Genomic DNA, 27,067 nt, shown 5'->3' with positions numbered 1-27,067 from the left:
TCAAAATCAGAAATTTTGCATGTAAAACCTAGATTTCTATTCTCTTGTTTAAAAGCCAGATTATGATAATTCTAGAGCAACATTATCCTATGGTGACAATCAACTTAAGCTGAGTAATGACTGTGTCCATTAAAAAGACAAAAACAAAAACTTTTCTTATTTAGTTAGAAGGGCCAGCACTGCTGTTGAGCTGGGTGTGGGAGATGGAAAAGGAAGGGAAAGAGTAGGACAGGAATCAGACCTATGTGATGGCATTTACCTGGGCAGTGGACTGGGGAGTGAAGGAGGTTACACGAGGAGGGAATAAAAACAACAAACCACTCATCACAAGAAAAAAAAAATGTTTTTCTATATCTTTTATGTTGTAACTATACGAGATGATGGATAGTCACTAAACTTATTGTGATAACCATTTCATGATGTATAGATGTCAAATCATTATGCTGTACACCTTATAAACCTTTTATAAACCTATACGAGGCTGTGTCAATTGTTATCTCAATAAAACTGGAAGAAGAAAACAGTATTCCAAAGATTATCTCAAACAAAACTTATGAAGTGTCCTCATGTATGAAAAAGGATAATAAAAGGTAAGGAAGACAAATAAGAGGCATTTATGGAGAGCGTGAAGATTTCTTCTTTTCCATGCAAATTGCAACCAAGTCAGATCTCTCACCTACAAATGAGACTAAAAGTATGTTAGAGAGGAGTAAATAAATTGATAGAGCATCTAGGGCCCTTGAACAGTACCTGACACGTAGCAAGAGCTCAATAATTGTTGACAAGCATCATCATCTAATAAGAAGACAAGGAAAAATAAACAAATTGGACATTCTACCATGCAGCTTTACATAAATACGTGTGAGTATGACCTGTGTGTTTGGAAATGTTGCCACTTCGTATTTAGAACGCTTACAAATTCCTACCTTAATAATGCAATCTTCTGTGGGTGTTTGGCAACCCAAACAGTATGTTTTGGCTATTTACATACAATTTATGCTATTGACCTTGCAGTCTTTTTCCAGTCTACTAATTCTCCTGACGCACCATCCGGAAAAAAATAAAATTAAAAAAAAAATCACAAAAACCTAATAATCTAGTGAGAAACTTTTCTTCATGTGATATAAAGTATCCCTTGTAACTCTGCTGTTCTGGTGGTTCCCTTCAGTAAATAGTACTTATTAAGTGTGGAAACCATATTTACATGCCTTGGTAAACAATGCATTATTCTGAGAACCTGATTTAGTAAATACTGTGGTTTGTGGGATTTCAGTACAAAATTATAACAGCAAATACAGAAGGAAATCTTTATAGCTTTTATCTATATTTCAAGAAGCAGAGAGATTTAAAAGTCCTTTCACAGTATACTTGATCGAGTTTCAGAAAGTGGAAAAACATTTGTAAATGATATTTAAGGAAAGTAAAACTGCTTGCAAGGTTTACTGTTTTAAAAACAGATTTAAACTAAGTAAGAGGAAAATTGAGTTAGAGATTCCAGACAGGCATCTGACCACACACTTAACTTCATATTAGTGATTAAAAATAATAAAATTATGTATCCAATAGTAATAACATTTATTTTTAGGCAAAACTCAATATAAATACATCATTAATTCATATACAATAAAATAGAACTGTACACCTATTTAAATAAAAACACTTACAGTTTTCTAACATCAGTCTCTTTTTTAAAAAAGCTGAGATGAAATTTGGAAGACATTCACTTTCAAAAAAGTTAAGACTTTAGCTTGGTCTCCTTAAGAGTTACAGATTTTCAGACTTGGAGATAGTCTTACATAATCAAGCAAGCTCTAATCAAAATGGACAGCCTTGAAAGATAACTAAGAGTTAAATTTACAAGTGTGAATTTAACTATAACTAAGTGTTCTATCCTTCTTCTCCATGGTTAATTATGGCAGAGAATTGTGGGACATAATGAAAACATGTATGTGTTCAGGCATATACACTGTGGGCATTTAAAAGCTCAAAAACTGTATTTGTGGGGAAGATAGCTAGAATGTCCAGCCCTCCAAAGTTTATTCATGAAAATCTCCAAGGGGCTTCCCTGGTGGCACAGTGGTTGAGAGTCCGCCTGCCGATGCAGGGGACACGGGTTCGTGCCCCGGTCTGGGCCATGGAGCGGCTAGGCCCGTGAGCTATGGCCACTGAGCCTGCGCATCCGGAGCCTGTGCTCCGCAACGGGAGAGGCCACAACAGTGAGAGGCCCGCGTACCGCAAAAAAACAAAAACAAAAACAAAAACAAAACCTCCAAGACACTTCAAAGAGGTCTCTTCTCAGATAATTCCCCTAGCTGTTTAAAACTGTTCTCATCTGAATATGAATTTTCTGTTGCTGTGAAAAGTTGTTGTGTTTCCTCCTATATATTACTATAAAGAGGGAAGAAAAAACCCTATAATATGCTGAGAGAACACTATCAGAATATGATTGCTAAATGACCCCTGAGCATTTTCCATTTCCCAACACATCATTACAGTGAGCAGCATTTTAGGGTAATTGTCAGATACATGTTAAATCCTCTGAGTCTCCTTGCAGAATTAACGGCAAAACACTACCTGTGGTCAATCCACTCCACCCATCCTCTTCCAGCGTAATCACCGGTAGCTTGCCCCAGAGCTACAAGGGCAGCTCCTGGACCACAGGCTCATGGGGGAAGTGTGTTCACCTATGATCTTGGATGACATGGACTTAGGGAAAGCTTTCATCCTGGTTAATAAGGTTCTCCTATGGATTTGAGGAGGTAAGAGAGGAAGGGTAGCATCTCCTGGATGTGAAGGAGAAATAAACTCCTCTACATCCTCTGGCCGTTTTGTGGAAAGAAAAGTCAGCCTTTACCCAGTTTGAACAGCTACCAGAAAAGGGGGTCACCATTGCCCCAGAGGGCACACATGGACTTTCTTCCTCCTGCTGCATTCACTGAGGGGAGGGCATCTGTCAGGAGGAAAGCTGGCCACCCGAGGTCAAATGTTTCCACCTCCACCCCGAGTGGCCAGAAGCCGTACAAAGTGCACCTATACCACAGTTAGAAGAGGGGAAGGAACTTCCTTCACTAAGGAAGCATCCAAAAGAAGTCTTTTTGCACATTTGTGGCATCCTCCTTTTCCTAGGGAGAGTGCCAGGCATTGTGAAGTTTCCATCAAGTCCTATAAAGACATATTAGTGAAACTTAGACAAATTATTTAATCTGGTCACTGAGTCTGATGGCCCCAATATACAGCACATGGGGACAATTTTGGGTTTGTATAACCCAAAATAAGAGAAAGAGGAAGAAAAGAAAGAAATTTAGCGCATGTCCATGACATGTCTTGCACATGCCTTATCAGTTTGATCACTTCAAGAAAGCAAAATTCTACTTACATATGAGCATATAAAACACATTGCTCTATTTCTAACCTAATGGCCGCTGCTCAACAATTAGTGATTATCTAATAGCTTGATTTCTTGGCTTAATGAGGTACTTTAACGGAACTGGAGCTCAGCCCTCCTGTTATTCACTGACCTTTTACAGCGACCTTAACAAATTCAATGGCAATTTATCCCAGGGTCCTTTCAAGTGTTCAAAACATTTATAAATCTTTTCTAGAGTCTGACAACATTCTATAATGTAAACCTAATCTCTTCAGACTGAGAACCTCAAAATCACTCCATAATAATACGAGTGCTAAGCAGAGGCATCTGACCCTCAGACAAGCCAGTCCTGCAGTCTTCAATTAAAATATTATGTGACCCTATGAAGGGATGTAGGACTCCTGTTAGTAAGATATAATTTCCCACAGCCTCAAAATCCCTTAAACGGTGGTGGTGGTGCTCATGGCTCCTATGGCAATAAGGAAAAATGGGTTTCCATGAAATATAGCTAACTGCTTTCAATAATACACGTTTGCCTCTAGCTATTTTCAGGAAGGAGAAAAAAATCCATTTTATTCTGATACAATTAAGATGTCCTCTTGTGTGAAGATTTTAAATCTTAAACTAGCAGAACTATCATTTTCGTATAGTTAAAGGAACCACAACATTTTAAGAGTGTTTAAGAGGCCACATTTCTCCACTTCCATTTGATTGGGCAAGAAAGGTTAGATTTTTCTATCTTGGATCCTAGGGGCTTGAATAAAAGTTAACTGGCAAACGTTATAAGGAGAGAGATTTGATGTTTTAAAAAAAATTCTAACAGTTAAAACAGTACAAAAGGAGAGTGAGTTCCTTCTGGAGGTGATAAGTCCCTCTGTGTGAGTGTGTGTGTGTGTGTTTTCAGGTATAACTGAAAATACACTTGGGGTTGAGCGGGAGGGCAGATGTAGTATTTATCCATTCATTGATCTTTTCTTGAGAACCTGCTATGGGTCAATTATTGCCTCGACAAAGTATGAGCTCTTTCATGCTGAAGGAGTTCCTCAGAAAATACACACTGAAGAATTTCAATGAATGCTTTCTCTTTCTACCATTTCTATGGAGGTTTACACCAAATGTCAGTAGATCACTTAATAGTTCAAAGTATTTATTTTAAACCCCATTAGGACCCATTAAGGATCAATAACATCAACCCATTTGAGTAGAAACCTGTGTATGTGAATAAGGGTATTTCATATCTCTTTCTCTGTCTCTGTCTCTCCCCCCTCCTCCCTCTCTCCTCATTCTATTTTTACTTTGTTGATTCAACACATTATAACAAATGTATAATATTTAATAGAAATCCCCATGTAATGTTTACTTACAATTGTCTTTGCTTTACTATTTTCATTAAATAAGACTTTACTTCTAAAATTGAGTGATTATTTTTTAATCGAGAAAAATCAAAGAACTCAAATTTTATTTAGCCCTGAAGATAATTTTTAAAAGCAGATTAAAAACTAAAGTCATGAAAGATACTCCAGATTTCCATTTTTTAATATTTTACTTAACACTTAACTCATATTCAAAAGTTCATTTTCATCCTTAAAAGTTGTTCCTAGTCATGGGTAATATGTTGAGGCTTCACATTGTGGAAAACCTTTCAATCAACGTCCTCATATTGACCTTTTTTATGAAACAAGAAGACTCCAAAACTAGAACTTGTTCTAGACCCATTTATCATCTTGTATCATGACCTGTGACAGCTTGTACCTTTTGGTTAACATATCAGATTTTAGATCAGCCCCAGAGAATGAAAAATAGGCACTGCAATTAAAAAATTTCTAGACAATGACAATGCTTAATGCACTGACAGTCTGTCCTTGGAAAGATGAAAATAGAGAATAACCTGAGTAATGTAACCTCTTTTTTCAGTAACGCCACTGACAAAATATGTGATCTGAAATGTTTCTTAAACTCAGTTTCCGCACCTGTGAACTCTTCACCTAACTAATACACTAGACTGTCATAGGACAGTGGAATCAAAAACATTTTGGAAAGAAATCAGTGTATCACAGACTCCTGATTTGGACATTTGTGCAAAGAATTCTTATGTTTTCATTTTATTTCTTTAAGAGTTAAATATTGAAACAAAGAAATAATGGAATACGACACTAAAATGATAGAAATGAGCAAGATGTGGGGAGCCATGGGAGAGAAGATCAGATGTGGTTGGCAGCTCCTGGGAGAACTAGTCACAATAGGCAAAAGCTGGAAACAAGTCAATCAGTCATCATTCGATAAACGGATAAACAAAATGGTCTCGCCACATAATGGAATATTATTTAGCAATAAAATGGAGTAAAGTACTGTTACCTGCTACCACATGGATGAACACTGAAAACATTAGGCTAAATGAAAGAAACCAAACACCAAAGACCACGTATTGCATGATTCTATTTATATGAAATACCCAGGATGGGCAAATGTGTAGAGACAGAAAGCATATTAATGGTTGCCAGGAACTAAGGGGATGGGAGAATGGGGAGTAACTGCTTAATAGGTATGGTGTTTCCTTCTGAGATGATGAAAATGTTCTAAAACTAGACAGTAGTGATAGTTGTACAATATGTATTTTTAAATGGTAAATTTTATACTATGCATATTTTATCATTAAAACTATATATAGTTAGTTATATAGTTGGTAGCATAGGCTGGAGCCAGATGGTGGCCAGAAGAACAACTTGGGAGGCTGCTGTGCTGGCCCAGTGTGGTAGGCAGGCAGAATAATACCTACCTCTTCCTCCTCCACAAAGATGTCCACATCCTAATCTCCAGAACCTGTGAATATGTTATGTTACATAGCAAAGGGGAATTAAAGTTGCAAATAGAATTAAGTTTGCTAACCGGCTGATTTTAAAATAGGGAGCTTGTCCTGAATTCTCTGGGTGGGCTTGATGTAATCACAAGGTTCTTAAAAGTGAAAGAGGGAGGCAGAAGACAGTCAATGTCAGAGCTAGGCAGCACGAGAAAAGCTTGACTGGCCACTCCTGGCTTTGAAGGTGAGTATAGGGGTCACTGAGCCAAGGAATGTGAGCCGCCTCTAGAAGGTAGAAAGGGCAAGAAAAAAGATTGTCTCCTACAGTGTCCACAAGGAACACAGCCTACAGATTCACTTTAGACTTCTGATTTCTACAACTGTAAGATAATAAATTTATGTTGCTTTAAGCCACTAAGTTTGTGGTAATTTGTTACAGTAGCAATAGGAAACTAATACATTATTCTACTACTGATCTGGATTAATGAATTTTACTATTTCTTGGTTTATCAGTTTTTTGTTTGTTTGTTTGTTTGTGGTACGCGGGCCTCTCACTGTTGTGGCCTCTCCGGTTGCGGAGCACAGGCTCCGGACGCGCAGGCTCAGCGGCCATGGCTCACGGGCCCAGCTGCTCCGCGGCATGTGGGATCTTCCCGGACCGGGGCACGAACCCGTGTCCCCTGCATCGGCAGGCGGACTCTGAACCACTGCGCCACCAGGGAAGCCCGGTTTACCAGTTTTTTAATTTATAGTGTGGAACTTGATTTTAGCCCCTTTGAAACACATTTTGGACCCTGACTTCTAGAACTGTAAGATAATAAATTTGTTTGGTTTTAAGCCACCAAATTCATAGTAACTTGTTACAGCAGTTACTAAGGTTACGGTAAACCTACAGGTTACTGTATACCTACAGCAGTAGGTTCACTATTAAACCTACTAAGATATGACAGTGGACTAGATTTAAGTGGATGTTGTTGTATGGAGAGAAATAGAGATATTCAAGAGATTTTTGTAAAGTAAAATTGATCAGGATTGGTTGTAGTTTTGAAATGGAGATTGAGAAAAGAGAAAAGGGGCATTAGAAACACTTGGATGTTTCCAAGATTTCTAGATTGAGCAAGTTCGTTGATGGTGGCATCATTTGCTGACATAAGAAACCCTGCAGGAGAATTAAGTTTGGGGGAGGAGGTCCATGAGTACAGTTGTACTCTTGTGCAATCAACAGCACAAGACCAAATAGAGATGTCTACCATGCAGGTAAAAATCAGAAGAAACAGCGAAGGTAGATCTGGCAGCTGAGAGAATATAGATAGAAAATGAGGCCACAGGGGCAGAGCAGACTCACTAGTGTGTATGTATAAAATGAAAAAAGAAGAGGGTCCATGAGGAGCCCTGAGGAAGTCAAACATTTAAAGTAGAGACACCTTCCAAGTAGAGAAGGTGATACTGAGGAGGGAGACTAAGAACAGTAGTAGCCTGAGGGGAGGACATCATCCCTTGGAACTAGCCACTTAGACCTTGGAGTCTAGAGCAGGAGTAGTGATAAAGTGGTTGGAATAGAACCTCTATCAGAGTTGATTGGGGAATGAGTGGGAGGTGAGGAAATGGCAAAGTGAAGACAGCTGTTCCAAGAAAACTGAAGAGAAATGGAGAGAATGGCTGTAGTTTTCCAAGTCACAGAGACAGCACTAGCCACGCTTTGGAATAAACCATAAGAATAGTGTGTGAGTGGGGCCACGAAAAATGGGGCAGGTGAGAACACTGACTACTTAGGAGATGGGTTAAAAGGATGCAGTGTGAATGTCTTTGAATACCAAAAATCCAATCCACGCTGCCCAGTGTAAGTTAAGTCCGGGCTGTGTCATTATACTTCACACATCTAGGAATGTGCTGCTAAGGTACTGATTTATTTGAAGGTAACACTATTGTTAATAACCTGTCTGCCAGATCAGTGAATTACTAACTAGGATTCTGGGCTTTGCTTAATGCATCTATTTGCTTTCTACACCTAGGGAGTGTAGAAAGCACAGTCTCAAGGGTTGTCACGTGCGAGAGAAGAAACAACCTCAGAACTAACATAGAAACTCACACTAACATGTGAAAAATTCTGTTGGTTTCCACCTAAATAAATAGGAGACCATAAACCCCCAAAACGGTTTCTCACTTATTAAAAAAGCCTACTACTGGCAGAAAAGCTTCTGGATTTCATTTTTTTTCTACAAAAGGGCATGATGTTTCTGCTTTCTTTCCCCATCAATGTGTGATTTAATGTAACAGGTACCACTGAAAACTGCAACGTTCATTTGGCTGTGACAGCCAAGAGTTTGCTGATTTGAGCCACTGGGAAAGGCATTCTGAAGGGCTGGCATTCTGCCACCAGTTCTATGGTTTGGAAGCACCTCCAAAATTAATCCTTACTCTACTTGCATTCACTATGCAGCACTGCCAAAATATTGTTCATCTGCTGGAGTCAAGTACTCAGTGAAAGCCAGAGGTAAAACTGCAACCTGGATAAATCATAAAAAGACTTGAAGCAAGATACACATCTGTCTGGTTTGAGTTTTTCGCTTTTCTCGCTAGCCTGCCCAATTCATAATGGGTTCATCCTTCACAACTGCTGGATAGTGGGGTATCAGCAAGATGGCAGTGGCTATGAAATCAAGGGAGTAAGGATGGCACTGACTCTTTCACTACCCCTTCAACAAATTATATCTGAAATTGCAAAAAAGAAAAAAAAAATAGTGGGGGAGGGTTTCTGTGAGAATTTAGTCACTGTCATGTGAAGGATTCGTTTTTGGTTTGTGAGAACAGAGCTACTCCCCAAATCATAGTCTCAAAGAGACCACCACTGCAAAAGTTAAATCTTTACCTATTTCAAGCTCTTTATTATTTTTTTAATTCAACTAAGAATTGTGTTCCACTGTAATTACATTGAACTCTGGCACTTCCATTTAATATATTAATGGAACTTATTCAGAGCTGAGACCAGGAGGGTAAAAGAAATAGAGACATTACCTAAAATAAGAGTTATCTTAGAATTAAGGTGGGAAGGTAAAGAAGAATTGTCCTTGATATTAGTTTCCTTCTGGATGGACCCAAAGAGATGAATTTGCACTAAAGCTATAAAGTCTATTGGAGGACTAGTTTCAGATTGTTATAAAAACTGACTGCTTGGGGTTTCCGTGGTGGCGCAGTGGTTGAGAGTCCGCCTGCCGATGCAGGGGACACGGGTTCGTGCCCTGGTCCGGGAAGATCCCACATGCCGCGGAGCGGCTGGGCCCGTGAGCCATGGCCGCTGAGCCTGCGCGTCCGGAGCCTGTGCTCTGCAACGGGAGAGGCCACAACAGTGAGAGGCCCGCGTACCGCAAAAAAAACAAACAAAAAAAACTGACTTCTTAAAAGTCAGAATTTTGTGCAATTGAAACACCTTCATAATTGGGAAGTAACCTATCAGAGAAAACTTTCTAAGTATTACTCGTTTACTGAGTAATTTTAATAGGATACAAATAGGAAATAATTTTATTCTCATAAATCTCCTCTTGGCCTGCTTTACCAACTATTAATGCCCTCCCCTAGATATAACCTTTTGAAGACACCATTGCATTGTCAAGAAGGCCCATCCAGGTGATTTCAAAACTTTGATCTCTTATCCAATTTAAAACTTCTCCCCTTCCTCAGCTCAGAAGCCAGCACCGGGAGAGGGGAGTAAGCTTGACCAGCTGCTTCACGGTTTCTCCCCTGTGCTCCTACAGTTCCTCCTGTACTTAGCAGATTCCTTCGGCCCCTCCACAGCTTACTGAGGGTAGGAGGGGAGATGAAACGCAGAGGTCATATTCAATTAGGACATCTGTAATCTGGTATCAGGACTCTCTGTGTGTCAAACAGCAAAATATCAGCTTTTTCTCAGATGGGCAAACACACTTTTTCTCCCTACCCAGCAGGGAGCTCTGAGAGCAGTTCCCTGGTGTGGCCCTACTCAACATGCAACATAATTTTTAGAGAGTTCTATTACATAGTTCAAACTTGAACAAGCTTTTATAAAAAAATTTTAGCAGGCTGAGCATCCAGAAAAAATCTGTATTTTGCTTATTATGGTTCCTTTTCTATACATTTAAAGAAAATCTTGCCCCCTCTTCTGTGAAAAACTATTTCAAACCATGAAAAATCAATCCTTCAACCCTCCCCACACTCCCAACACCAAGACACAGGATGAGGATAACCCCTGAGAATTTTCTCCACTGTGTTCCACATGGTTCTAGCTTCCATCTTGAGCATTGGTCTAGAAAAGTCAACACACTGATAGACCTGCTTTTATAGACTGTATGAAACACTATGACTAAAGACTGCTGGCAAAAAGATCTAATTCATCTGTTAACAATGTAAAATGATCACTGATTCAAGCCCTTGTACAGAAAAAGGGGCACTAATTGTGTAGAAATTCTGATTTCCTGCCTTACAAGTGAAAGAACTGAATTCGTCCAACTGGAGGATTGCAGCAATTGTTTCCAGAAAGTTTGAGTAACTGCCAAGCTATAGCACTGATGTACTAAAGACTGGTCACATTTAAGCAGTGTATCTCTTCGCCTGGAATCGCATTTGTCTATCATGCCACCACCACACAGAGTGGTTGATTCCTGTTTTTCAAAAATCCCAACTGGTGGACTGGAAATCCACCAATCTATGTAGAGTGATGGATTCCAGAGACTGAATATAGAATCTCAAAGGCAGTGAATCTTAAGTCCAGTCTGACAAAGATTGATGGTATGGCACTGGGAAAGTTGCTTCACCTCTTTGGACCCTAGAATCCTCACCTATAAAAGAAAGAGCGGGGGCTTCCCTGGTGGCTCAGTGGTTGACAGTTCGCCTGCCAATGCAGGGGACACGGGTTCGTGCCCCGGTCCGGGAAGACCCCACATGCCGCAGAGCGGCTGGGCCTGTGAGCCGTGGCCACTGAGCCTGCGCGTCCGGAGCCTGTGCTCTGCAATGGGAGAGGCCACAACAGTGAGAGGCCCGCATACCGAAAAAAAAAAATAAAAGCAAGAGCTGGACAATGATTCCTAAGGACTCTTGCAACTCTAACGTTGAACAATTCCAGGAGTAAGAGTAAATATGTTGTACCATTACCAACCAGGAAAGTTCCCTGGAAAATATATACACTGGACGAGAGAGGTAGAAGAAGTTGACCAGAACTGTATAGATTGGCCCTAGAATTGATGGGAAAAGCACTCTCCCTTGTGATGTTTAGACAAATGGGCCAAAACTAAGACATTTATTTAAAAACACCTAAGTTCCTCCAATACTGTGGTCAGTCTCAGGTTGGAGAATTTTCTTTCACTTTTCTTTCAAGTGTAATTGAAATTCTTACATTTTATATTCTTTCACTAAGGCTCAGATATCTTTTTACCAGACATTTCTAAGAACATGGATAAAATGTGATTTCAAAATCCTAGTACTCCCAAACCAAAGAAATCTTGGTTTTAAAGACAAAATTGTGTGCAGAACAGTTTCTTTTGCTTACAATAAAAACTTTCTACCACTAATGAATATACACAACACCAAGCTAAGCTATATAAAATATTAACAGAAAATTTTCTCGTGAAAAAATTATGTATTTCTAACTTTGGAGATCTAGCCACAGTCAATAAAAACTCTATAAATATATGCCAAGTTCTTAATTAACTGAGCACATTATATCCACCTCTTCTAAATCTTCTCACTATAGGAGACATCATCAGTTTCGAAGATTTTAATCTAAATTCAAAAATAATTTAATCTAAAAGATAGCAACATTTGTTTTCCACAATTGCTGATATGACACGGAGTAAGTAGAGACTGGCAAAGCTATGTAGAATCTAGTCAAGAAATAGAGTGGGTTTGTAGTGGAAATGAGCCTTTTTAATAATTATCATGAAAGATGGCATTATCTGACGCTCTACATATCTTTAAGAATTAGAAAGCTATGAAATGGGTCAGGTGCAACACCATCGGGAGATGGAAATAGTTAAGCATGAATACACCTTTATAGCTTAAAGATTCTATGGGATATGAAATTCAAATATAAAATAAAGTAACTGGATTTTCTCTGAAAGCACAGATTTTGGACCCCCTTCCTGCAAGTCAGAGGTGAATAAATGACACATCATCCAGTTCACCGAGTGACTAAAAGATTCATCTCCTTCCAGCTCTATATGGCTTGCCAGATACTCAAAGGGGAGTAAAGAATAACTGGGCTAATGAAACAAAAGATGTTTTATTTTAATACATTTGACCACTAACAGATTCCAAACTGATATTTCTTTTTCAAAGAATGATTTAAGAGGAAATCAGATAGTATCAGAAAACATTTTTAGCACATGATTCTCCTCTGTATTACCTTCCACCAGCTCATTCTCTTGCCCCCCCTCGAACCCCCTCAAAACACCAACCAAAATCGAAACCACTGGCGCCTTCGCACAGAGGGGAAATGTGTATGCTGTACAGATGTATTGCTACCTTTGGGATTTGAATCACCCAAACAATCTGAGCTAATTACATCAACTGATGTAACCTAAATCCTTTAAAAGAGATGTCTGGCTGTGAAGAATTTTGAATGGATATTTAAAGCTTTCCTTAGCCCTCTGGAGAGTTTGAAATTAGGAAGATATTTTTTACCTAAGGAAAGCAGTCCATCTTTGCAAATTCAACATTTCCACGTTCTTTACTCACTCATATTTTTCTATATTCTTTTTAAAGTTAGACCTTTTATAGAACCTCCTAATAATGCTGGTATGAAACTTTCATTATTAAGAGAAGGGAAGATAGTATTTTGCCAGTAAGGCAGCAATAAGTCATGTGATATAAACAACAACACAAAAATCAGCATTATCCTAATAATCTTAAGATTCTCTCCACCAGGCAAAGGCAGTTCTGTAAAGCCATTTCTTCCAATTATTTTCTCATAAAAGGTAGGTGATCTCAATGGTTTCCTGAGCTCTTTTCTGCTGACCGTGTCCAAGGGTAGCTATATCAGCCCCATGAATCTGTTTTCTGGTGCACAGATGGTGGGACTGATGGTTCTGAAAACAATTTCTTGCATGGCCACCCCTCCAAAATCACCCAAAGCAAAATCCATCCCACACTTCTGTATTTACACACTGAGAAAAATCTCCAAGTTTCCAAGGATTTATGGTATTACCAGCATGTTTTTTGATGGTGGAGGCAAGCCATCCTAAATACTGCCTAAAACATTTTAGTTTGCCTAGCCATGACTGCACTGGAAAATTAGAGCAATGGCCTGGACACTGAATAAAGAAGACAGCATCATTAAAATACAGTAATTCTGTAATTCTGTCCACTAAAACAAATGCAGTCTTATGGTACTCAAAATGAAAACCTGCCATGTTGGCAGAAGAATTGGTGAGAGTGAACGTGAGCGTAAATACATATCTAGTAAAGATAACTATGGGGCTCATCTTCATAAAATTCCAATTGTGGAATAGGGTTAAATCATAAATGCAACTTAGGAGATTCAATTAAAGCTGACAGTGCATACTTAACTTATGTGCTTGTAGTAAAAAGGTCATAGTTCAGTGAGCTAAGGGGAAGAATGTCAGGTTTAACTTAGCATTCCATGTTTATAATATTCTAATAATGCAGACAATTTAAAGGGCATCTTTCCCCCCCAAAAATCCTAAATGCTGAGTGGAAGAAGACTGGTAGAGAGTTTTACAGAAAAACATAATGCATTCAGGAAGAATTCATCAATACCTAAAATATAGTATCTGATCATACCTGGGAGCCACGAAACCGTACGTCAAGAAGGAGTAAATAAATGTCCCATTCAAGTAAAATGACTGGAACATAGCCACAGGCTAACAGGAGCCCACACAGTCCCTCATTAGTTTATGATGTATTCACTTTAAGGGGTTATCAGGGACAGATATCCCCTCTGAGGATATCTGGGTCTCTGGGGTTTCAGGTCATACTGATGAGTCAGCCACCATCCTCTGTAAGCAGTGCAAAGATGAGGCCACTTGGAAATCCTACATGATGGTTTGGTGATGCCAGTTTTAGAGCTCTGGATAAATATAATTTCTGGCCATCACAATGATTCAAATAAAATAGATCTCTCAGTGTCTATCTTACTCTGAATCTTGGAGCTTGTGGGTATGTTTGCACAGGTTTAGTTGGAAGTGATAAAATGCAAGTAAATCTAAGCTTAAGCAAAAGAATTAAGTTTATTAGCTCATGTAACTGGAATCTGGAGGGACGGAACTGGGTTTAGGCCAAACTGTTTGCAGGGATCTCTTGGTATCTCAACTCCAGTTCTCTTTGCTTGACTTTGTTCTGCATGTGGGTTTTCTCCTCCTGGAAGGCAAGATGGCTACTGATAGACACAGACTCAAAATTTTCCTAGTTTGACCTTAGCTAAACTTACCCACCTACATACATGAGAGAGACACAGCTTACCTTAAACTTCCCTCAGTTTAGCAACTGTACAAAGCAAGAAAGATATATGTCTCCCAAGAAAGGAGTGTTGCAATGAAAACAGCAGGTCCCCTAGAGTAGGTCTAGTGAGCCAATGTTTGAAGCTACGGTATCCCTTCAGGACACTCCTTTAGGGAACTAATATCAAGCACAGGCTCAGCATGATTATGTCAGTATTTCTTCAGAAGATAGCATCAAAGCATTGCCACCAACACATACACCTACACATACACACACAAAACTGGGAAACCTTCTATATTGGGCAAGCCAAAATGGATTGGAACTATCAACCAGATTCCCCTTCTCTCCTACTCTACCTCCATTCTTCAATCAGTGATAAGGGACAGCAGGTGAGCAGTCCTGCCATCATCCCTGCTTTCCCCACAATAAGATCTGTGTTTTTAAGGAAAAGTAGATTTCTAAAATTCAACAATAATAGTGATTGTTGCCTATTGGTGATTAAAAAGAAGAGTAAAAATGACATACCTAGCAGTCAGCTGTAGAAACTGGAATTCAACCATTACAAAACTGAAGGGCAGAGTGCACACTCATCCTACATGTGAGCAAGAACTTTAGGAGATGACAGGTCCCAACAGTGTGCGCTACATTTTCCCCATTTCCTTAGGGGTCAAATTTTTCCATGCCGTTTCTTAGCCCAGAGACAACTCCTGGAAGCTTTGACAAAACCTATTCAGTCAAACAAGCCATTTTTCCCCAGTGACCTATGAACCCAACAGGTTTACCAGCCAGGTGAAAGGATTTAGATCTGGACTGTTTACTTTGAGCTCACCTAAATCCAACCAAATGCCATCAAGTCTGTCTAACTAGAAAATTTGCTTCCAGGAAAGATCCATCTAGCTCAAGTCTATAGAATCTGTGCATCTCTAATCAGGGTAACAGAATGTCTCCTTTCTGTGTATCCCAGTTCAGGACCATTGTGGCTATGTTCAACACTTAGCAGTTTAAGTTAGTGCAAATTCAGTTTCATGATATGTTCAATTTTTATTCTATTTTGTCTAAAATAATTTCTATCCATTTATCTTCTACCTAACTCCCCTCTTAAATGTCACTACATGCCAACTGATTATTGGCATGTAGTGACAATGAAATTGAAACCTAATCTTCCAAATTAGGTTTCTTTTCATTCAGTAGTAGTGCAGCTGTTCTGGGCCTCTCTTATTAGTAGACAAGCCAATGTTAAAATGTATTAGCAGAACTGGCACAAAAATATCCAACACTACCAAACCTCATTAAAGGTCCTTGAATGGATCAAATACAAAAAAGAAAAACAAATTTTATATCGGTCAATGCAAATGAAAATCAATTATATGAGAACTATTAAAGGTTTATTTTGTATAGTGAGGGAATTTGTTCTAAAAACAAAATTACCCTCAAAATTCACATTGACAAATGTATTTTTCTATGGATGAAGAAGGCTTCTTTTAAGTGCTTATAATACATAAGTTTCCAGAAAGGAAGGAGACATCAATGTCTGTATGAGGAATTTAGCTTGTGTCTGTGTGTGTGTGTCTGTCTGCTTTTGTCAATTTTGGCTTACGATATTCTACACAAATATTGTGAAACAGAGGGGACTTTTCCTGTGAGAATCTGGCAAGATTAGAACTGAGTTGATGCTCCTAATTCTGGGGTTCAGTGAGGCATGCGGGAAAGGTTCCCAATTTGGAGTAAGGCAGTTCTGGATTGAAATCTCAGTTATACCCTATACAACCCACATATTTTCAGCAAGTTATTTAAACTCTCTGAACTTTAGCATTTTCACCTGCAAAACAGAGACAACACTTATGGTGTTGTTGCAAAGACTGAATAAATTACTGCCTCTATGGTGGTTAGCATGATTTAAACAAATTAATTCTATAGTATTATTTTAGAATCTTAGAGTTGGCAGAGAGTTCATTTAGTCCTTTTAGTCCAACTTTGACCCATTGCAGGAGTTAGCCACACAAAAGTTGACTGACAGACAATGCTGCAACCTCCAGTGAAGAAAAGCTCGGTGTCTCAAATGTAACCATTCCATTTATATAAATATTTCCCTTGTAATAAACCCCCAAATTACCTCCCTATAACTCATATCTAAAGCCCTAATTCAATCTTCTAGCATTAAATAGTACATTTAACCCTGCCCTTTTACGATAAATCTTAAATATTCAAAGACTATCAAATTCAAGAAATTATTAGAGCTATCCTCCCCCCTCCCACAAAATGTATTTTCTTACCAAAACTAAATATTTTCATGCCCTGTTTCAAGATCTTTGGATATTCTGGTTGCTCTTCCTTACATGTATTCCAGTTGATAAAACTACTGATATTTTATTTCTGTAATTTCATTATTTTCTCTGTAATAGAGTGACTGATAGGTACACTTTCTTTGTTTTAGTGATTGCATCGAAAATTTTTAACCTTCATAATTAATTTAACAGAGTCTAGTGTTACCCACCTTGAAATTTTAGCTTTAATTATGTCCCTCCCAAGTTACCTGCTTTTGATTATCTGTATTTTAGTTTTATATTTTTAGGTTCACATAGCAGGCATTATTATTATTGTTTTAGATAGTCAATGTCTAATAGCGTTTTCTGTTTTCACCATTCATTTTGTAGGTCAAACACTCCTATGACATTTCCTCTTAAGCACATCCTTTAGAAATGCCTTTACTGAGGTTCTACTGATAATGTAGCTTCTGTTTTTGTTTTTCTGAATATGTTCTTAAAAGATAACTTTTAATAGATAAACAATTGAGTTAACAAGCATTTTCTTAGTATTTTGAAGATAGTATTCCACCACCTGCCTTCCACTGCTGCACTTGAACCGACTGCTGTCAGTCTGTTTAGACCACTTGTTAAAATCTTCTCGTCTCTTGTATGTTGTACTTCGACTTAGTGTGTGGTTATGAATGTCTCTTTAGATATCCTGTTTCTGATATTTTGGAATTCCTAAAGCTAATGATTGATGTCTTTTATCAATTCTGGAAAATTCTTAGCCATTATTTGTTCACATACTTAATTTCTCTCACTTTATCTAATAGGTCTTCCTGATACTCCAAGTAGATATATATTAAACATTTGGCTTTTCGTCTTTTAACCTTTCTTTCATATCTTCCATCACTTTGCCTTTCTGTTACTTTCTGGGAAACTTCTTCAACTTTAACTTGCAGTCTACTAATTTCTCCAATTATACCTGATCTTCTGTTTATGCCTCCAAGTGAGTTTTTAACTTCAATTTTTTTAGTTTTTAAATGTTCCATTTCCTTCTTTTTCTTATTTGTTTGCATTTTAGATTCCATCATTCATTTATTTAAATATGTTTCCAGAATACCAAAAAGTATATAGTATAACATAGTGGTTAGGAGCTGGGCTCTGAAGTTGGGCTGTCCAGGTTCAAATACCAACTCTACTACTGATGCTTTATGGGTCTGGTTTTGCTGTTTGTTATTTCTACTTGTTCTCCCTCACAGTACCTCATCTGTAATTTCTGACTGTGATTACTTATTCATTGAGAATTTATCTATGAAAATTCTACGAAGCTTGAGTAAAAACTAGGTTCCTCCAGAAGAAATATTCATTTCCTTTTCATTGGTGCCTGGAAGTGTTACCAATTTGTAGTTATGATAAAATAATTCCTCAGGTGGCAGTCTTTTCTGATCACAGATTATCTGGCTTTGAACCTTAAACTCAGGTGGGGTAATCCATTAGCTATGGATCATCAGAGATAATATTTTCCCTACTGTTCAGGTTGTCTTGGCATCTCCCTTTGTAAAGTAGAATGTTAAGGTTATTCTTTTACTGAGGGTATAGCCTATTTTGTTTTTGGACTATGAAAGACATTTTAAATTTCAATTTTATTATCCAGTGTATCAGCTATCTGTACCAAATTTGCAATATCTATTAATAGTTCATGGGCATGGGCAAAAATGTTAACACTTCTGTTCTAGTTAAGGCCAATATCACTACCTGTCCATTAGACCCCCAAATTATCCTTTCTATAAATCACATCGGTAACTTTCTTCTTTTCTATTGCATCATTTCCAGAATATATCAACAGGCTATTATTGGGGGACACCATTAAAAAAAAAAAACTCTTATGACCTCATACCTCATTTTTCTCCTTTCGTTTACAGCAAAAGTCTGTGCAAATGCTGTTTATACCTGTAGTTCCCAACTTTCTTAAATCTATTTCAATAAAGGTTTTCCCTCACCAATCCATTGAAACTCCTTTTATAAAAGTCATCAATAACGTCTACCTTGCTATTGCTTTGTTTTCGTTGGCCTACTAATTAAAGTTTATCACTTGGCCCTGAATAACACCATAGCCTGGTTTTCTCTACCTCTCTGGCTGTTCCTACTTGGTGTTCTTTGCTGGTTCTTCTCCATCTCCATGACATCTAGTTCAAGACATTTTAAGCCAGGGATTTTGATACTGATCCTTAATCAAATTATAAAACAGATTAATGTTCCTACTTCTACCAGCTAAAGACATTATACAGATTTCACAGTTTTTCACTACTTTATCTCATGTACTTTTCATAGAAACCCAGCAAAGTAGGTATTATCAACCCAATTAATAAATTTTAGCAGATGATTTTGGAGCCCTTGTGCAAGCATATGGTTATCAAGAATAAGTTTTCCAGACAAATCTGATCTCCTTTACTGCTAGGAGTTTTGACGTGTAGATCAGGGGAATACCACAGACACAACTGTGTTTTTACCAAGTCTTCAGACACTGTCATTCCTGATTTTTTTGGAGAAGAAACAATAAAATGTCTAGGAAGTTGAAAAACAAAATGCAATGAATACAAATGAAAAGATCCAGATGGAAAACAGAAGGGTTTTAGGTGTCATTCTGTAGTTATGTCCTTGCCTCCAATTGCTTCATTCATGAGTTAATTGATTAGTTAAACAAATATGTATTGAGTGCCTATTTCCAGGCACTGTTTTAGGTGCTGGGTATATAAATAGCTATGACACGTTAGAAGAGAAATTCCTGGCTTTATGAAGCTTACATTATAGTGGCAGAGACAGGTAATAAATAAGTAAAATAGATTATATATTAGATAGTAAAAAGGGTTAAAGATAATAAAAGTAAGGAAGGGTGATAAGAAGTGTGTGATAAGAAGTGAGGGAATAATTACAGATAGAGTGGCCAGCATGGGACTTAGTGTTACAATACAAGAATTGAAGGAGGGGAGGGAGGGTGTCTACTATTGCTTTACTCACCACCGTACCACACCACTTAACATATGGTTAGCACAAACTGGTATTCAATAATATTTTTGAATTAATGAACAAATAAACAGATGAAGTTTGATTATCTACAAAGGCCTTTATCCTACTAACCATATCAGAATCTTAAGAAGCATTTCCTACAGAACAAAGTCATCTGGCTTTGATTTTTCACTTGTACTTTCTGATGACTCAACAGAGCCACAAAGTGAAGGAAGCAATAATTCTCTGGCCACCACAGCTGCTCTTGGGGTGTCACCTGTTGTTACTTCCCTTTGACTCAAAGATGGTTTGAAAAAGGTCCCTGTATGCTTTGTTTAAAAGCATGTGTTAGCTGGGGGTGAGGGATGTGATATATCAGGGAGCATGGTTCAGTTTAGTGTGTGCATTCCCTTTGAGTCTATAGCTATATTCTGTAGTGTTCTGAGGTGGAGTCAATCCTGAGGGGTTTTGGGGAGGAAACAGGGGAGGGGAGAATGAGAGAGGTCCTATTAATTCTACTCATAAAATAGAATTGAACGAATGAAGTCTTTTGGAAAAGGGTGAAATAAATATCTCCAGCAACTTTCAGAATGTCCTTTAATATTGCTAAGTTTTTTCCTCAAGGGTTTCACCAAAATTTCTCAAGCTCATGTTTTTTTGTTTTTTCATTTTTTTGTTTTTTTTTTAAACAGCCTGAGTTTCCTGAGGAACTGCCGTGTCACTGATATTCTTTGTCTCAGTGTCTAGCTCGCTGGCAGTACACTCAACAGGCCCTCTCATTCTTTCTCCTTTGGATTGTCTGAAATGGTGAAAAATGAAAAATATCTAGAAAGCTGTTATGACTATCCATTACAGCAGCAGCCATTAAGGAATTATCTTTCCTTTATTGTAATTAAATGGCTTGTGATTTTTTTTTTTTTAATGCACTTACATCAAGCTTAACTGCCAAAGCAAATCCAACAATTAAATTTTCCTAAAAGACTGACTAAAGATAAAAGTCAGCAGTCCTCAAACAGGATGAAAGTGACTGGGTTGTTTTCCAGAGCTTTACCCTGTGCATCAGAGACTAAACTGATCCTGAACGGAAGAGGAGATGAGTCGTATAGGTCCTAAATATCCATCTATAGGGCACTGTTCTTCTTGCTTTTCAACACAGGTCCCATGGTCAAAGAACAAAAAGGGCAACTTTTCCTTCAAACTACCTACATGTTAATGATAAGTAGCCCTTACCATATTTCATTTCTCACTTTTCTATGCCAAAGTCTTAAAGAATGAAATCTAGAATGAATGGGAACAGCAAGGTGTGGTCTCTTGCCTAAGGCATTCATTAGTCTAAGAATCAGTTTTTGGTGAACACCATCCTTGCCTTTCCCCTTTAGTCCTGAGATTCACAGACTCATCAGCGAAATATAGTCCATAGATTGTATGTGTGTGCACCTAATTGTGGTAAAGCATGTTGAAATCTCAGAGAAATGCATGATTTTGAAACAAAAATACTCAAAACTATCCAAACTTTTAAGTTCAGGTGTACTAAATAAGAATTGGTACTCTTTAGAACAAGGTCTGCAATAAAGTTTAGTTTTGTAAAACCCCCATTTCTGGATAATTTATATATACTCCAGAAGCACAACTTATGATTACAAAACATTAATACACTAAGTTGTCATCATAGTAGGTCTCCTTACGAACCCCATCAGATAAATATATTGTTAGTCTGGCTATGTTTATTTTATGCATTTGAAATCAATGAATGTCCTTTCTTCTATAAATTGTTTCTTTTTCCCAACTTGGATCTCTCTCTCAAATAAATGAGGGATTTTGGTTTAATATTAATATTAATCTTCTTTACACACTTACATACTTCCTCCGTTGATGTAGTCAGAGGTATATTATCAATTTCTACAGAGAGAAGTCAAACAGCCTAAACAATGTTAACAATATTACCAAAATTTGGGTGAAGTTATTTCCATTTCACAAGCTAGATAAGGTTAAACATATGAAAACCTACCAGAACATTGGACTTTTTATTGCCTTTTTACTTGATATTCTAATTATAATTTTAACATATTCATTTGGAAATTAAAGAAAATAGGGGGAGAGGGGAATGTGGGGGAGCAAAGGTTTTAGAGATAATTTGTCAGAACCATGTCTTCACTCCTCAAGTGAATCTACCTGAGTTCTCCCAGCTCTGCCTTTACTACCTTTGTGATCTTGGCCAAGGCATTTGTTCATCAGATTCTAATCTATAAAATGAGGGAGTTCATCTAAGTACTATCCAAGGTTGTTTCCAGCTTCAATGGAAGCTAAATTTCTTCCTTGTTGTTCTGTAGTGAGTTGACATTCAAAGAATTGCAGGCACTAACAAGCCAGGTTCCTGTCTCAGACATGCCAGGGTTCTCAATCATTGCTGTGTGCATGGCTTCTTCTGAGGGAAAATTCTCTGTTTAGAGCTCTCCAGGGGCAGCCTCATGGAAGCCAATGCTGAACCCAGACCCAATCATGGTCACTTGGTTCACACAATGAATTCAGACTCTGGCCATGTTCTGGAGCAACTAATTGAGCATGACCCATGAGATTGTCTGAATGCCTGGAAATCTGGAATGAGAATGAGAAAATAAGTCAATTACTCATAGAATTTGGAGATATACAGTCATTACAAGCAGAAAAGCTGGAGAGATCATGGTAGACTAAGAGAGCTCAAGAAATTTAGAACATTTTTATTCAAAGGTTATGGAGGCTTGCTCCTCCTTACTTGTACCACATTAATTAGACTTTTTGTTATGAGCTAATAAATAAAAGGTTTGGAACACTTTGAGACAGACATCGTTTAGCAGATTATTTCAGAAAGTCCCCTTGCTTTCTACTCAAGATAACACTAAACAATAATGAGTGACAAGGCTTGTGATTAGTCACAGTCCTCTGTGATGAGATTTCCCTCCATGACCATTTCAGAATTTTGAGCACCAACTAGAGACATCCATGTCTTAGGAGGGCCAAGCTCGGACATAATTTTCATGGGTTCTCTTGTTTGGAATGATCTGCCTTCCTCTTTTACACCCCAAATGACCAACGGAAATATTTTCAGTTACAACCTCTCCTCTCACAGTTGAGGCATGAAGAGGTGACCTTCATCACTCTCTAGCAGAGAAATTACAAAGTAACAAAGCAAAAAATTCTCATGACAAGACGTAAAATCTGTCTTTACCATAAACCCCTGTTTTCTGGCATAATTGATGATTTTCTGATCAGACTCTTAAAACCAAAAGTGACTACTTAAAGTAACTTTAAAATCAATAATCTAGGAGCACTTTAATGAGGGAAAACCAGAATCATGGAGTTAGATGGTCATTAAAGAACTAATTGAGCCCTTTGCCTGCAAACTTATGCCATAAAAGATGGACAACTGTTGTTCCTACTTTGAGAGCTCTCTGATGAGGATGTTTCAAGTGAACGTAAAAGCTCCCCAAATCTTGGTAATTGAAAGTGGTCTGGAAAGTAGTCTAGAAAGTGGCCTCATTTCCACAGATTAGGCTTCCTCCTGCCTAATCCCAAAATGTAAGGCTAAATTGACCTTAGGGGTTCTACTGATCTATCGCAACTCTGGGCCTTCAGTCCCAATGCAGAACCATCTCCTTTAATCCTGGGTCTGAGGTGGCATCCAGAATTACCCTTTACGGGAAGAGAGTTTCCTTCATCACTTCCTTGATTCACTCAGTCAACATTTGAGTGTGAATTGCTTATAACAGTCCAAACATTGCTCTGGGCATAGGGATTATAAGATAGTAACAAGAGCTCTGCTATTACAGCTCTTACATTTAATTTGGGGAGAGAAAAAGAAAAACAAACAAATGAATAAATGAGAATATGCAGAGAATAGCTCTTAGGAGGGCTGGGTGTCTTCTTCAGATTATGATGCTGACCTCTTAAAAAGTTTAGGAGCTGGAATGATGAGAAAGATAGTCAGGCAAGTTTTAAAATATACTGTTTCTTTGAAGTCCTGTGCCCCCAATGCCACCTTCTATGGTACTACCCGAGAGCTCCAGAACAGCTAAGACCAGCAGGCCTGCCCCTCCACAGACACTTAGCTGTATATGTCACTAAGAATACCCCTGGGTGTTGTAGGTCCCAGAAGACTGGGGACGTGTGGGTGAATGGCTCCTGGCTGGCTGTATACTCTGGGCCCCGAAAGCCTGAATCTAGGCTCTTTACAAAGAGGGAACAAAACATCACCTTCAACCACTGAGGATACAGAAGGTACAGGATACCTCTCCAGGTTCTATCTGGTGCCAAACCACCTGAGAAAAAGTAAGGGACTAGGGGGTAAAATGTCGTCCCTTAATTTTCTAGGGTAATCATTTACAATCCCTCATATTAAAAGGCCTACTTTATTATTCCACAACTAAGTTAATTTCAAAATCTTTTCTCCACAGTTGCTCCTAATAAGCAGCAGATGGGGGAACCACCTCAGAAGCAGGAGAATCCCTCTCTCCTATCTCTCCCAACCTCTGTCTGTTGCAAATAAGCCAAATTTAAACCAGCAATCATGCATGTTTCCAATCAGCACTCCAACTTTCTCCTCATGGAAGTAACTCCTTGGCTTGCACAAGAGAAGGAAATGTTTCCTTCAAAAAGCAATGCCAGGACAGGGAGCAGCTTACTCTCACGATATTTAACATGCTAACCGGCCAGTCCAGTGAGAAAATCGATGTAAGAGCAGCCAGGGAAAGGCAGGAGAGGCCCGAAGCCAGCAGAAACAACGAGAAAGGCAGAGGAGGAATGGGGAAAACATTTATAAAGTTTGAGAACATGAAGCTTGTCTTCCTAGAAGCCCACCCTATTGTGGGTTCATACAGAAATGTGGTTCGTGGTGAGAAGAGCTGCCTCTTCTTTATCTCACACATTCCTGATCATAAACAGACAGAAATGGTATTCTGAAATCCACAGAGGGGGTGGGGTTGAGTTTTTGTGGTTTGTGGAAGAGGGGACATTACACTAGTGCAGCTAAAAACCAAAAGTGTCCTTCATGTGTTTTATGACAACTCTCTCCAGTAAGAAAAGTTAAATATTTTGCCATACCATGAAAAATAAGAAAATGCCATGATTGCCCAGAGAAGAGGTCCCCATGAATAAAACCTGTTTGGGAGGAAAGTCAAACTAAAATGTAAGAAATAGTCATTCTTCCCCCTAGCCTCACTCATACTTTTCTAGATCCACCCCCTCAAACTCTTCTCAGCATCCTCAGAAAATGTGTGAACTCAGCTGTGAAAAACTTTAAGCTATTTGAGGCTTCTGGACAGTTCATGAAAGCAATAGGTTCCTTGGGAATATTGTTGTTGACACTGGCTTTTGTTTGGGGTTTTCAAATATACATGCAAGGAAAGGTTACTTGTGAGGATGTTAGAGGCAGTTTCACTGTGTGCATAGTCTTCATCAAAAGTAGTTAGCACTAAGCCAGTCTTCCATGTAAAAGTCTTTTCATTGGGAAAAACACCAGTTCAGTTACGTGTTCTCGCTTCTGACAGCAGCTCTCAAAGCAGAGCAAAGCCACGGCACCCATAGTAACAATCAAAACACCAGACGACTGGTGGTTAACTCAATAAAACTCTTGACAAACACAAAGAGCTGATAATGTCTAGTTGACTGGATAGAGGGTGAGTAGCTGGCAGTTCTGGGAATTAAACTGGATATTTATTTTCATCGGTTTAATTTAAAATTGGAACATTTTATTGTACTGTAAGTTTATATAAATTTTTTAACGGTTGGTTAAGTTACATGCTTGTTTTTAGATGGCAATTTTAAAACACTTAAAACATGTAGGTTTTTAAGATATTTTCAATTTTCCCAAAGCCCTGAGAAAAGAGTTTAATACAATAAACATAAGAAGTCAACAGACCATCACACTATGTTTAAAAGAGCCTTCCCGACAACAGGCAACCTGCATTCAATTCTTGCCTCTGCCACCTTCTAGCTCTGTGAGCGTGGGGAAGTTACTCGCTAAGCCTCAGTACAACCATCTACTAAATGAGATCAAAACAATCCTGAACTCATAGGGTTATTTTGAGCATTAATAAAACAAGGCAGGTACAGCAATTGATAGAATGCCTGTCAGTACTCAGATATTATTACTCACTCTCTTTGGCAACTTGGCATCGGATATTTAATCTACCTATTTGCCCTGACTTGTTCACGCACCCCAGCTCTGGAGCCACAAAGCTCATTAGAAACCTATTACCATAGGGATTATTAAAAAGCACATGGATCTTTTTGTTTACTGAAATCCAAAATACAGAACCACAGTTAACAGAGAAACACTCTCTAGGAAGAGCTGTTAGGTAAAGAACAGGTTTCAGAGCACATTTCATTTGTATTTTATGCAAAGAGAGCTGCTCATCCACAGACCCGTAGAATGCTAGCCCAGCAACCGATTTCAGGCTAGTCAACATCCACAACCCACCGCTTAACCCTCTATCACTTTATGAGGGAAAAAAAACCCCAGCTAATTGCTATGGTTCTCTCTCTTCCATTCACCCAAGTCTAGAAGCAATCCAGAACCAAATCTGGGGTCTCTCAATGCATGAATACGTTTTTTTTTGTTTCCCCTTTATTTAAATTGATGATATTTGATTTAATATAAATGAAAATATGGGATTCTTACACAAAACTTACTGGCATTACCAGGTAAGTGTGAGCCAGAGGCCACATGGCAATGATGCCACTGATTTGTCAGACAATCAAAGCTCACTATTATGTTGTCTCAGGTTTCTTTAACAGAAAAATAGCAATGACTCCTGGTCAGGGTTTGAATCCCAATGTGGCTAGTGAGGCAGCCTCACAGGTACGCCCTCTAGGGGATGAAGTCTGGAGGACACAAGTCAGAATTCATCCTGTTTCCTCTGCCCACATTATGGCAGAGATGTCCCTGGACAAGACTTCGCTCATTCACGTCTTATCCAGAAACCTATACAAATATCTTTCCTTGGCAGCTCAGGGCTGCTAGTTGAAACTATACTGGCCAGAGGAAAAGTATTAAAAAAGAGAGTCTACTGGCTACAATGGAAATCATCAAAGTTGCTTACACTAACAAAATAATACACTTTTTCAGTGAAACTTTGCCAACCAATTTTTAAAACTTCAGGAAAGAGTTTCCAAGACAGGGACTGTAATGCAGATATTTCTTCCTGTCACTGTTGCTTTCAACACAGTAGTCTGCTCAAAACTCTG

At 38.4% G+C, this 27,067-nt stretch overlaps 1 protein-coding gene across 1 annotated transcript in view; it reads right to left on the bottom strand.

Annotated features, from left to right (window-relative positions):
• The window catches only part of LOC111184682 (uncharacterized), a 334,205-nt gene that overhangs the window by 56,963 nt on the left and 250,175 nt on the right, over positions 1 to 27,067 (bottom strand). The window contains 1 exon segment of the mRNA XM_089909095.1: positions 1 to 27,067. This exon segment is cut by the window's left edge and continues 56,963 nt beyond it; it is cut by the window's right edge and continues 97,632 nt beyond it. The gene's annotated coding sequence lies outside the window, so the exon portion shown is untranslated.

The sequence above is a fragment of the Delphinapterus leucas genome, chromosome 3, assembly GCF_059928025.1.
Source record: "Delphinapterus leucas isolate spDelLeu-1000000601 "Yukka" chromosome 3, BTC_Dleu_Yukka2, whole genome shotgun sequence".
NCBI classification, from domain to species: domain Eukaryota; kingdom Metazoa; phylum Chordata; class Mammalia; order Artiodactyla; family Monodontidae; genus Delphinapterus; species Delphinapterus leucas.
The sequence above is the reverse complement of the archived record's forward strand: the minus strand, read 5'-3'. Positions and strand labels throughout refer to the sequence as shown.